Source organism: Quercus lobata, chromosome 12, assembly GCF_001633185.2.
Source record: "Quercus lobata isolate SW786 chromosome 12, ValleyOak3.0 Primary Assembly, whole genome shotgun sequence".
Classification (NCBI taxonomy): Eukaryota; Viridiplantae; Streptophyta; class Magnoliopsida; order Fagales; family Fagaceae; genus Quercus; species Quercus lobata.
In genome coordinates, this window is record NC_044915.1 from 37,016,993 (window position 1) to 37,030,285 (window position 13,293).

A 13,293-nucleotide genomic window follows, 5' to 3' on the forward strand; every position below is an offset into this window, starting at 1 on the left:
TTTCTATAGGGAAAAAAACGATGGGAATTGTTTTTCCTTGCTGGCTAGCTAGCGTGATGGACGTTTGTACGTATGTGAGTGATAGTGTTAAAATGGTAGATCTGAATTGTGAGAGAGAGTTTCTCAAAAAAAAAAAAAAGAATTGAGAGAGAGAGAGAGTGTGTGACACTTATTAATAAAATCATATAATAGTAAAAGACTTTAAAAGATTGGTATTTGGATCACATTTGACTTGCGCCTAATTTGACGGATTGGGACCCTGTTTCTTTATTTATTTTGGTGTATTAAATATTTTATTTACAGTTAGTTCTCTTTCCACATTTCACACACTCCTTGTCCATTACTCATTACGCATTAACTAGCTCGCGGTGGGTCATTTAACACTTCCACGGCACTCGCACATTGGTGGTAACAAAATAACAAATAACTGATAAATACTAAGAATTTTCACAATTATGTTGCCGTATTTATTGATGTAGTTCATATAATTATATATTGCTGCAATATTAACTTAACATCTTTTTTTTTTTTGGGAGAGAATATTAACTTAACATCTTGAACTTATAAAAAAAAAATCTATGAAATTTTGTGTCCTATAGTTAATTAAAAAACCCAAATTTCCCTTTGTATCTAATTAGCTCAAAATCTGTGTGTAGCAACCAATTTATAAAAAAAGTAAAGAGACTTTTATATGATTTTCTCTGTCGGTGGTGTCACTGGTGTGTGGTCTCGTGGAGACGAAATGTTGCGGCTTTTGGATTCAAAAGGGCAGAGGATCTAAGAGTAAGACAGATTTTCAACCTTAATTACTGCGCGGTAATCATGCCAATTGCCAAGGCCTGGATCAAGTGTACAAACCGCCCTACTAGGCACAACACAAAAGCCGACCCCTACTCTCTCTTTTTCCCACTTTAGACACTCCCATGTTACTTGTTTATATATATATATATATTCATTAGTTTATGGAGGGAGATTTGAACTATTATAAGATTTTATAAAATTTTATTGGATTTTGAAAATAATAACAAGTATTAGTTGAGCTATCAAACTCTTGGCTTGGTTATATTATTAATCATTTTTAATCTAATGAATTGTATTATTAGTCTTTTGTACTATTAATTATACAATGTGTTATTTGTCTTTTGTACTATGTTGAAAGTTCAAAACTAATAGTCAATAATACCACCACGCATCTTTGATACTGCGGTCATTCCATAAGTATAAGTACTTGTGGTGTGTGAGGGGTAAGAGCCGGAGTTCAAGTCTCTAGGTAGGAGTTTCACACACATATACACTTAGATTATGTTAGAGTATAAATTCTATCTTGTATAAAAAAATAATAATAATAGTCAATAATGTAGTAGAATAAAGTTTAATAAATAAATATTTGTATTTTTTTTTTAAGGATCAAATGAGCAAGGTTTATTCACCAACTACAAAATCAAAAACAAAAATACTATGAATGTCTAAGGAAATAGATTCCATACAGAATAGCAAAGGAAAAAAATAATCTAGTTCTTTTTTTGCTAAGGCATGAGCTAATCATTGTCTTGCCTCCTAATATGAGAGAATGAATGATTTTAAATATAACCAACAATAGACTTAGTGTCATTTACAAAATAACTGATAGAAGACGGATAAATATTTGTATTTGATACATGTGAGGGCTATGGCCCAAAGTAATGTATTGGGTCTTGGGCTTTGTCCGAGGATACTAACAAATCCGAGGAGACAAACATGACTTAGGTGATCTACGTTACAAGCCTTATCATTGGGAGACAAAGAAAAGAAAGTCCGAGGAGGAACTTCTCCTCAAACACGGCAAACCCGGAGCAAATGTATATTCAAACTGTTGAAGCGCACTCCTTGAACACGTGAAGGAAAGAAAACTCAAAATATCTAAGGAAAAGCTGCCACCACCACATTAGATACACCACAACTGCTTTTCTGACCGCATTAATGTGGAGAAGACCCCTGAACAGTGCTACCTTAGCTGCCGCAACTCACAAAGGACTGAAAGGGGTGTCTGATGGGATGGGTGCTAAAGTAAGGGTCCAGGTGATTAACAAGTGTAAGGTCCAGATGATCAGAGATGCCCTATATAATGTAGAAAAGCTCCCATAAAAAGGAGGTAGAAAAAAGGAAAGGGGAGGAGGTTAGTATGTAAAAAGAACCCTGGTGTGGTGATCTGTAATCATAAGTAAAATTCTAGCCTCCTCGGACAGAAAGTCCTTTGACCATGATAACTTTTATTCGTATCTAGTTACTCCTAAATCCCATGCAAGCTATTGCTCAACTCATTTTAACCTAGTTCTTTGACCCATACTCTACGAAATTCATTGTATTGGACTCTTTGGATCAAGATTCCATAAGATTTGGGCTTGAGCTTCAAATCTTGTCCTTACAACACATTTAATTAAAAATAGGAGTAATTGAGATTTAAAAAAAAAGAGTAACAAATAAATTAAATAAATTATTTATTAAATATAACATATCTAATTTAATTATAGTTTGTTGACATATAATCAAAATTTGTTTAATTTTGATTTCCTTGAAAAAGGAGATAAGTTTTAATCAGTTTAAGCTAATATAGTTTTTTTATAAGATTAAACCTAATCTAACATATTTTAATTAATTTTATTCGTAACTCTAAACACTAGATTGAAATTTTATATATAGAGACAGAGAGAGAGAGAGAGTTGGGTGCAAGTTACACATAATGTAACTCTAAGTAATATTATACCACCCAATAACTTTTTATTGGATTAATATTTTGAAAATTCAACCGTTGAATTACATGTTCTATATGTTCTTAACATGCATGCCAATTTTCATATTAATTGGATGCTATTTACCATTTGATCCATAAACTCATATTTTATGCATTATTTTAAACTACAAAAATTTGAATTTTAACAATTGATTGATGACATGGATATTAATTTTTGATCATCTTGAAATTTTGCAAATATAAAGAATATACAAAGATAATGTAATCTAACGGTGGATTTGTCAATATTCGCATCCAATTAAAAAATATTGAGCGGTGTAGCATTACTTAGAATTACACCATATGTAACTTGAACCCAACTCATATATATATGGTTGGGTTCAGTGTAATTTTAAACAATGTTACACCACTCAATATTTTTTTTAATTGAATGCGAATTTTAACAAATCCACAGTTAGATTACATTATCTTTGTGTATTTTCCATACTTGCAAAAATTTCGAGATGATTAAATATCAATAGTCATGTCATCAATCAACTGTTTAAGTTCAAATTTTTGTAGTTTAAACTAATGAATAAAATTTGAGTTTATGGATCGAATAGTAAATAACAACTAATTGGCATGAATATTGGTATGCATGTTAAGAACATATAAAAAATATAATCCAACGGTGAAAATTTTAAAATATGAATTCAATAACAAGTTATTGGATAATGTAATATATATTTATATTGTAGGGGGACGACGATCAAAAGTGGTTAATGGAGGCAGTAAGAGTAAGTCCGAGGAGAGGACTTGTTTTACTAGTAAGGGATTTGGGATGATGTCGAGAACCCGGAATGAAGGAAACCTGGTGCAATCCTCGAGGAGACGAAGGTAACTAGGTTTTGAATACGGCGGAGAATAAAAATGAAGAATAAGGCAGTCATCCCCTCCGCATTAAATGCATTGTAACCACTAGCCTAGCCGCATTAGTGGCGAAATGACCATGAATAGTGGCCACACAGCTAAAAACTTCAGTAGGCCTGTTAAGTTAGGCATTGATGGGACAAGTATCAAGGAAGTGAAATCCTAACCCTCCAAATGTAAAATCCAAATGCAATCCGACTAACTATATAAAGCCAGGAAACATCTGAATCAGAGAGAGAGAGGAGGGAGAAAGGGAAGTGCAAGGATAGGTGAATTGACCAACTTTAGAACTCTTCCTCGGACTATCCTGAGGACAAACACTTAATAAAAATAGAGTTTTTCTTTCTCTCTTCAACTTGAAATCCACACACTATAAACTTATCTGTTCATTACTTGTTGTGTTGAATCCAGGTACTAAAAAGGGGGATCTCACTTTCCACCTCTAGAAATATATTGTGTGTGCAAAAATAACACGTTAGTGTCCACATGGTTTCTTTTTAGTTGTCCATTTTTTTTTACTTGCTACAATTGGCGCCATCTATGGGAAGTTCTCCCAAGGTACCCCTGCAAAATCTTACTGTGATAGATGGTCCCAAGCGCAGCGTGTAATTGGAATCTGTGGGATCCCAGCGCAGAGACCATTTTGTTAATCTCGAGCGATAGAGGGACCATCATATGGCTCATACTCCAAGCGAGAGGGGGCCCTCTGAGCGAATTGGCCAGCATAAAGCCAGTCACCATTCGCCTAATGAGGAAATGCATAAGCTAGAGAAGAAGGTGGAGTGATTTCATTGACGTCTTCATCGCAAAGCTCGAATAAGGGAGGATAGAACTCCCTCCCCAGATCAATATTCAAGTACAAGAATCGACGAAAGTTACTGTCCTCGAAGTAGAACTCTACCAAGCAAATCATTTACGTCATCAACCTGTCAAACTTCTGGGTGTTGATGGCCATTTTGGAAGTCCAAGTGGAAAGGAAAAGCCTAGCAATGCGGATAGAAAAGAATTGGTAAATGGATAGAAAACCCATTAAGCCCAAGCAGCAGGAATAGTGGATCATAGGCTCATGAGATAAACAAATGGGCCTTGAAGAGGTAAATGAGCTTAAAGGAGCCCGGAAAAAGAAAAATAAGCAAACCATAGGTAGTATATGGTGTGGAAAAGTGAGAATGGGCCACGGCAGACCCAAAGTAATGAAAGTAAAGAAAGTAAGGGGTTGATGGTAAGCCCATGAACCCCCAAGGACGAGGGATAATGTAATTGGGCCGGGGAAGCCCAAAGAACTCAGTAGAAGCCCATGGGAATGCAAAGTTAAGAAAATGGCCAAAAAAGCCCAAGGAAAGCAAATGAGTCAGGGATGCCCAAGAGAAAACAAATGGGACACAGGAGCCTGCCAGTGATGTAATAAAAGAATCAATGGCTGTACTGGGCCATTGGGAGAAGAATAAACGGTAGGCCCAAAGAGACCCAGCAGGATTGAGGCAAACAACTTCGCAGTAAGAATAATGGAATGGCATGGCAGGAGATGGTAGCAGAAAAAAAGGTAGACTGAAGAAAGGCAAAACCCATCATCAAGCAAGGCTCAGCCCCTAAGTAGGGCAAGCCATAAAAGAAAAAGGAACCAGAAAATAATCAAAAACGGATGGCAGACTGTGTAGGCCAACTATGGAAAACGCATGAGCAGCAGGCAGATTTTGGACATACATGGAAGAGAGACACGCGCAAGACCCGGACCTCACTAACCTGTATCCAGCCAATATAGGACAAGGTGAGGTCATGAGTCAGAGGTGAGAAGACATGGTTTGGCGGTGGGGAGAGGAGAAAAACTTATTTTGAGGTTCTTGTTCGAGCTCTTTTGGGGGATGTGTCCTGCTGGGATGACATACCATCCAAAAGAAGTAAAGTTGAGTTGGAACCACTAGGTGCATACCATGAGAGATAGGGAGAGAGAAGGCACCCACACCATAGCAGGGAAGGGTGCCACAACAGACAAACAAACAAAATAGTTTTCTTTTATCTAGCGATGGGGAGTGGCACACAGACGGACTAGTGGTGGTCGGCAAGTATACCCAAACCAGAAAAATGTGGTTAAGGGCTAAAATAGTAAAACCCAATCACAGCAAGCACTATAAAAAGAGGCCTTTACCGTGTACAAGGAACAACGACATAAGCACCATGGTATAGGAATTTGAAAACCAAAAAATAGAAAACAAGTATTAAGAAAAAGAGTAAGAAAGAAAAAGAAAAGATATGAAAGGGGAATATTAGAAGAGAAGAAAAGAAAAAAGATAGAGAGTTAGAGCGGTAGGCATGCACCAATAGGTTGATTCCTTCTCTCCCTCTTAAAGTCCTGCTCTTTGCCAGAAACAAAGAGTTCTCTTGTGCACCAACCATTCAGGTCCGTTTCCCTCAAAGTAATTAATTTCCACGGCAGGATTTCCCTGGGAGATTATTCACTTTGAGAAGAAGCGTTATTCCCTCTCTAGTTTTGGTCTTGCGGATCAGACTTGATCTGATTTCTTTCTTCTTTTGATTAACCCATATACTACCCACTTATTTCCTTACATTCTTTATAAAAGTAATTGTTGTTAAACTGTGATTATCTTTTCTTAATTAAGGATTATCTGCTCACTTTAATTAAGAAGTCAAAGTACTTTTTTTTTATCTTATCATTATCATATCTGCTTGCCACGACTCATCTTAAACAATTCTGTTCGCCGTAAGCATGCTCTTGGCAAACGAGGCATAGTTTACGCACAAACTGAACCAAATTAAGTTGTAGTTGGACCGGTCTCAACTCCCTTACTCAGAATATTTGGACCCAGTATCATAGGAGGCAACCCCAGCCCGTCATAACCAAAAAGGCCCACTACACTGGGCAAAAGCAATATCGCAGAAGGTCCATAACTCTGCTAAGAAGGAGCCAGGGGCATGACACCATGGGAAGGGCCCTCCTTCAGATATCTCATTCCCCTTTTTCTCGGCATATTGAATAGGCTGACCTACCTTCACCATTTACAATGGAAGGACCAATCATGTTGAACATGTGAGCCACTTTAATCAAAAAATGGCTATCCACTCCATGAACAAAGCTCTCATGTGTAAGGTCTTCTCCTCAAGCCTTGGCCCGGTTGCGATGAGGTGGTTTGATAGCCTCGAAGATGGGTCGATACACTCCTTTGAAGAGCTAACCAAGGCCTTTGGGGCAAGGTTTGTAACATGTAGCCGGGTTTTGAGACCTTAGACTCTTTACTGTCTATGTCCATGAAAGAGGGAGAGACTTTGAAAAGCTATTCAGATAGGTATTGGGAAGTTTACAACGAGATTGATGGAGACTTCGAAGATGTTACTGTGCGAACCTTCAACGTAGGCCTCCCTACGCATTCCAACTTGTGGAAATCACTAACTATGAAACCACCTCGAAGTATGCATCAACTGATGGATCAGATTGAGGAGCACAAAGGGGTTGAGGATAATCAGAGCTCTAAAAAAGGTAAAATCAAGGTCTTCAATCCTGATCGGAGGGATAACTCATCGGGTTAGTTCACATCTACCCGACCGAGGAGGGATTTTTTCAATCAAGCATCTCGTAGCCTTGTTGTCCCTCAAGCAGTAAACTCAGTGTTCAAAGAGCCAATATATCGAGTGTTAAAGAAGATCAAAAGCGAGCCTTACTTTAAATGGCTGAACAAAATGGGAGGAGACCCCACTAAAAGAAACCAGAGTCTATATTGCCAGTATCACCAGGATTGAAGTCATACAATCGAGGACTGTAGAACCTTGCAAGCCTTCCTTAACCAGTTAATCAAAGCCAAAAAGCTGGAGAAATTCCTACAACAGCCAAATAGTCAAAGGGGTTAGCTTGTTGCAGGGTCGCAGAGAAGTGAAGCTCCCCGGTCATCCCTAGGGACGATAAACGTTATTTTTGCATTCGCAAAGGAATACTCTCATTCGCTCGGTAGGGTGATGGCGATATCTTTACAGTTGGATGGACATGAGGAAGAAGCGTTGTGCAAGAGATCCAAGAGTTTGACACACCCAATCTTGGGATTTTCGAAGGAGGATAAGGAAGGGACAATTCAGCCGCACGACGATGCATTGGTGGTAACTTTGTAGATAGCAGGGTTTGACATAAAAAGGGTAATGGTTGACCAAGGTAGCGGGGCTAAAATTATGTACCCAGATCTATTTAGGGGTTTAGGGCTTAAATTAGAAGATTTGAGTAGCTACAACGTCCCCTTGGTTGGGTTTAATGGGAAAGTCACTATTCTGATGGGTATAATCTAGTTACTTGTGCAAACGGGGGAAAAGGTGGTGAGTGTGAATTTCATAGTAGTCGATGCTTTCTCACCATATACTGCTGTTCTCGCGAGACCATGGCTACACGCTATGGGGAGGGGGGGGGGTCTCCTCGACTCTGCATGTGAAGTTAAAATATCCCACGAGCGAGGGGGTAGCTGAGCTGGCAGGATGCCAAGCGATGGCTAGGCAGTGTTTGGTGGCAACGGTTAACTATCGTGCTCCCGAAGCAAGTCCTCTGGAGATGGCTCCCGTCTTGTAGCAATCACACTCGGCTCGCCACATTGCTCGGATCATTTAGTGTCGTCCAAGGAGTTGGAGCAGGTCGTCATTGAGGGGGATAGGGAAAGATACTTTCAAGTTAGGACACAACTCCCAGTGGAGGATAAAATGCAGTTGGTAGAATTTTTGAAGAGAAATCTAGACATTTTCACTTGGAGCGCGTATGAGGCACCCGGGATTAACCCCGATTTTATCTACCATCACTTAAATGTCAAACTTGGGGCCACTCCGAAGAAGTAGGTACCTCGGCGTTTGTCTAATGAGCATGCCAAGGCTGTGAAGGACGAAGTTCAGAAATTTAAGTAGGTTGGGTCAATTAAAAAGGTTTTTTTTACCCCAAATGGTTGGCCAACACTGTGGTTGTAAAGAAAAAGTCAGGGAAATAGAGAGTTTGCGTGGACTTTACGAACCTCAATAAAGCCTGCCCAAAGGACCCATTTCGTATCCCAAGGATAGATTAGTTGGTGGATGCAACGTTTGGACACTCGAGGATGAGCTTCTTAGATGTCTTTTAGGGGTACCATCAAATCCCTTTGGCATTATTAGATCAGGAAAAAACGAACTTTCTCACCCCAATAGGAAATTATCATTATCGAGTAATGTCGTTTGGCTTAAGGAATGCTAGATCTACGTACCAGAGAATGGTGACGAGAATGTTCAAGAGTCAGTTGGGGAAGAACGTGGAGGCATACGTTGATGACATGGTGGTAAAATTCAAAAAAGAGTTTGAGCATTTGACAGATCTTGAGGAGGTATTTATGATCTTGAGAAAGCATAAGCTACGCCTAAACCGCTAAGTGTTCTTTTAGGGTTGGTTCTAGAAAGTTTTTGGGCTACATGATTACCTACAGGGGGATTGAGGTTAATCCCGCCAAATTGAGGCTATTCATAATCTGCACCCTCCTTGGAATCCAAAGGAGATGCAACAGCTTACTGGGGTGATAGCAGCTCTGAACAGGTTCATATCAAGGTCTACGGATCGGTATAGACCGTTTTTTTAGTTGTTGCATAAGGGGAAGGATTTTACAAGGATTGAAGAGTGTGATAAGGTCTTCAAGGATCTGAAAGCATATCTAGCCCACCCACCGGTTTTATCCCGATCAGAGAGGGAGGATGTCTTGTATACCTATATTGCTGTAGCATAGCATGCTGTGAGCTTGGTCCTAATACGGGTTGACGAAGGAATTCAAAAACCGGTGTACTATATTAGCAAATCCCTTCAAGAGGCCGAGTTCAAGTATCTACACCTTGAAAAGGCAATCCTGGCTATCGTCCATGCCACCAAAAAACTGCCACATTACTTTCAGGCCCACACGGTGGTCGTCTTGATCCAATTGCCTTTATAAGCGTTGCTCCGAAGATCAGATTACACCGAAAGGGTGACAAAATGGGGTACTATGCTGGGTGCGTTTGACATTAAATATTTGCCCCGAACATCCATAAAGGGGCAAATCTTAGCAGACTTGGTTGCGGAGTTCACCGAAGGGGCAACCGACTCCAAAGATGTAAGGGTACCCGAGGAAGTAGTGGGTGTTGGTTCAATACTAACTTAGCAACCATGGTAGTTACTCATCAATGGCGCGGCCAATCAAAGAGGTTCAAGAGTTGGAATTGTGATAATCTCGCTGGACGGCATTATCTTGGAAAAATCTTTGAGGCTGTGCTTCTCAGCGATGAACAATGAGGCAGAATATAAGGCCTTACAACTAGGATTAGCTGCTGTCTAGAAGCTCGAAGGCAAATTTATCAAGGCATACTGCAACTCGAGACTCGTAGCTGGGCAAGTCTAAGGTGACTATGAAGCCAAGGACACGCGGATGCTCAATTATTTGAACCAAATAAAGCGTTTGATTGGGGGTCTCCACACTTTTGCTCTGGAACATGTACCTCGGAGTAAAAACTCTCATGCTAACTCATTAGTAATCCTAGCCACCACAAGTAAGGAGAAACTCCCCAGGATTATACTTGTGGAAGATCTTGTGTCCCCTGCATACAACACACAGATTCTGGTTCAAGTACACTCCACGCGGGTGGGTCCCAGTTGGATGGACACAGTAGTTGCATTTCTCACGGATGGAGCCTTGCTTGAGGATAGGGCCGAGGCGGATAAGATCCGAAGAAAGACCCCGAGGTTCTGGCTGTCCAAGGATCGAAAATTATACAAGTGCTCGTATTTAGGTTCATACTTATTATGCGTCCATCTTGAGGCGGTGGAAACCCTGCTCGAAGAGTTGCATGAAGGAATTTGTGGAAACCACACAGAGGGTAGGTCGCTTGCCCATAGAGCCCTGACGCAAGGTTATTGGTGGTTAAGGATGCAAAAGTCCTCCCAGGACTATGTGAAGAAATGTGATCAATGTCAGAGATATGCTTACAATATCCATCAGCCAAGAGGGGTTTTGAATCCACTAAGTAGCCCTTGGCCTTTTGGGCAATGGCGGCTGGACATTATTGGGCTATTCCCGAAGGCGACAGGGAACTGAAGGTATTCGCTTATTGCTATCAACTATTTCACTAAATGGGTAGAAGCCGAGCCCTTAACAAACATCCAAGATCAAGATGTGAAGAGATTCATGTGACGAAATATTGTAACAAGATTTGGGGTTCCGAACACTCTCATCTCGGATAATGGGCTCCAATTTGATAGCAAGGCCTTTCAAAGATACTGTTGTGTGTTGGGAATAAAAAATAGGCATTCCTCCCCGTCATACCCCCAAAGCAATGGCCAAGTAGAGGCCACAAATAAAGTCATCATGGATGGCTTAAAGAAGAGGCTGGAGGAAGTGAAGGGAAAATGGGTGGACGAACTGCCCCACATTTTGTGGACGTATCACACGACTCCTAGAAGGTCAACTAGAGAAACCTTGTTTTCTATCACATACAGGACTGAGGCAGTCATCCCAACATAAATTGGCTTTCCGACATTGAGGACCGAGCAGTTCCTCAGCGGTAACAATGAACATCTCCTGTCCCTCAAACTCGACCTGGCCGAAGAACGAAGGGAAATAGTCGCAGTGAGACTAGTGCAGTACCTATAGAGACTTAGAGAAGGTTTTGAGAAAGGCATTAAAGTGAGGGCGTTTATTCTGGGGGACCTCGTTCTGCGAAAAGTGGTTGAAAGCATGAAGAATTCTTTGTGGGGAAAGCTTGGTCCAAATTAGGAAGGACCTTATCAGGTGACCTCAGTGGCAAGAACAGGCATTTATCGATTAGAAGACTTAGATGGCGTTGTAATGCCTCACTCCTGGAATGTAAATAATTTACAAAAGTATTACTTCTAGTCTGGAGTCTTGTAAGTAGTTGCCTACGTATATGCAAACACATGTTTTGACCAACTATATTGTCATTCTATTGATTAAAACTGCCCTAATTTCATTAACCACGGGTTAAGCAAAACCTCGACCAGGTTTGATTCCTCGGATCACCTGCCTTGGGTAAATTAACACCTAATTCATTCACTATGGGTTAAACAGAACCTTGGCCAGGTTTGATTCCTCGGATCACCTGCCTTGGGTAAATTAGCACCTAATTTCATTCATTACGAGTTAAATAGAACCTCGGTCAAGTTTGATTCCTCTGATCACCTGCCTTAGGTAAATCAACACCTAATTTCATTCACTACGGGTTAAACAAAACCTCGGTCATGTTCGATTCTTCGGATCACCTGCCTTGGGTAAATTAACACCTAATTTCCTTGACCACAGGTTAAACAGAACCTCGGCCAAGTTCGATTCCTCTGATCACCTGCCCTGGTTAAATTAACACCTAATTTCATTCACCACGAGTTAAACAGAACCTCAGCCAAGTTCGATTCCTCGGATCACTTGCCTTGGATAAATTAACATCTGAGTATATGGTTATGGATTAAGTTAGTCAAGCCTTCCCATTCCTTGGATTCATTGAATAAGTTAGTATGTATTAGAGATGGTAAGTTGTCTGGTTGGGACTAATTGGTAAAAAAAAAAAAATATGAATGAATGAATTAAAGTGTGGAGGAATTCAAGCCTGCGAAGAGTGTGTATGACATCGCATGAATTAAAATCCTTTCATTGATGAGATAAAAAGTTCAATACACAGAAATTTATGGAAAAGAACACAGTGCTTAAAGCCATATATATTGAAAAAAAGAAGAAGGAAAAATTACAAAAGGGTGTTTCAACCTGGCCTCTACTGTGCCCCCAAGGCCTCTAGTGTCTTCTGCTTCTCGGTTTCTTTTGAGGTTTGCCCTTCTATAATAGGCTGAGATGTCAGGGAAGCTGCTGCAGCAGAAGTTGGATTCTCTTCCCAAGGATGAGTCTTAGCTACCACGGTGGAGGTAGGAGGGGCAGTTATGCTGGATTTCAGAGGTGGGTTCTCGGCCGAGGAAGGCTGTGCAGTGGTAGCAGTGCCAAGGGGAGAGTGAGTAGAAGTGTGCGCCTTGATGGCTGGAGGGTAAAACACATTTTCCGGATTTCTTAGTTCTAAAGAAGGATCAACACCAGCAGCATTTAAGGCCAGGTCCGAAGACAAAAACTTTGGCACACCACTGGGATATGGGACTTAAGGTGGGCTTCAGTTTCTTTTTGTTCCAGATCAAATGCAGCTTGCTCAACCCTACCCACCTTCTAGGCTTTTTGCTCCAATTCCTTGTTTAGCTCCAAAATTTTAGCCCGAGTAATGGCAAGCTGACTCTCTGCCTTTCTCAAGTGGTGGAGTTGCTCTTGGGCCTGTCTTTCAGTACTCTTTATCAAAGCCTCGACATTCTTTTTGGCCTTATCGCACTCAGACAACTTGGAGAGTGATTCCTTTAATTTTTTATCTGTTTGAGCTTGTGTCCTCTGAGCAGTGTAACGTTTCGACTCCTTCTCCTTCTTTCCATGGAGAGCTTGATCAACCCACTCTTCGGCCACATGTGCTACCTGAGTGGCCTAAATGCATGCCCAAAAAATTAAAAAAAAAAGTTAGGTGTGTCTAGAAATCGATAAAGTGTGTGCTAGTGGTAAAGTGGTGTTTAGTAAATGAGGAAAGAAGAAAGTGTACCAAGGCTAGATCCCTCTTCAGGGACAGAAACATCTTGTGCTTTTTCAAATTCC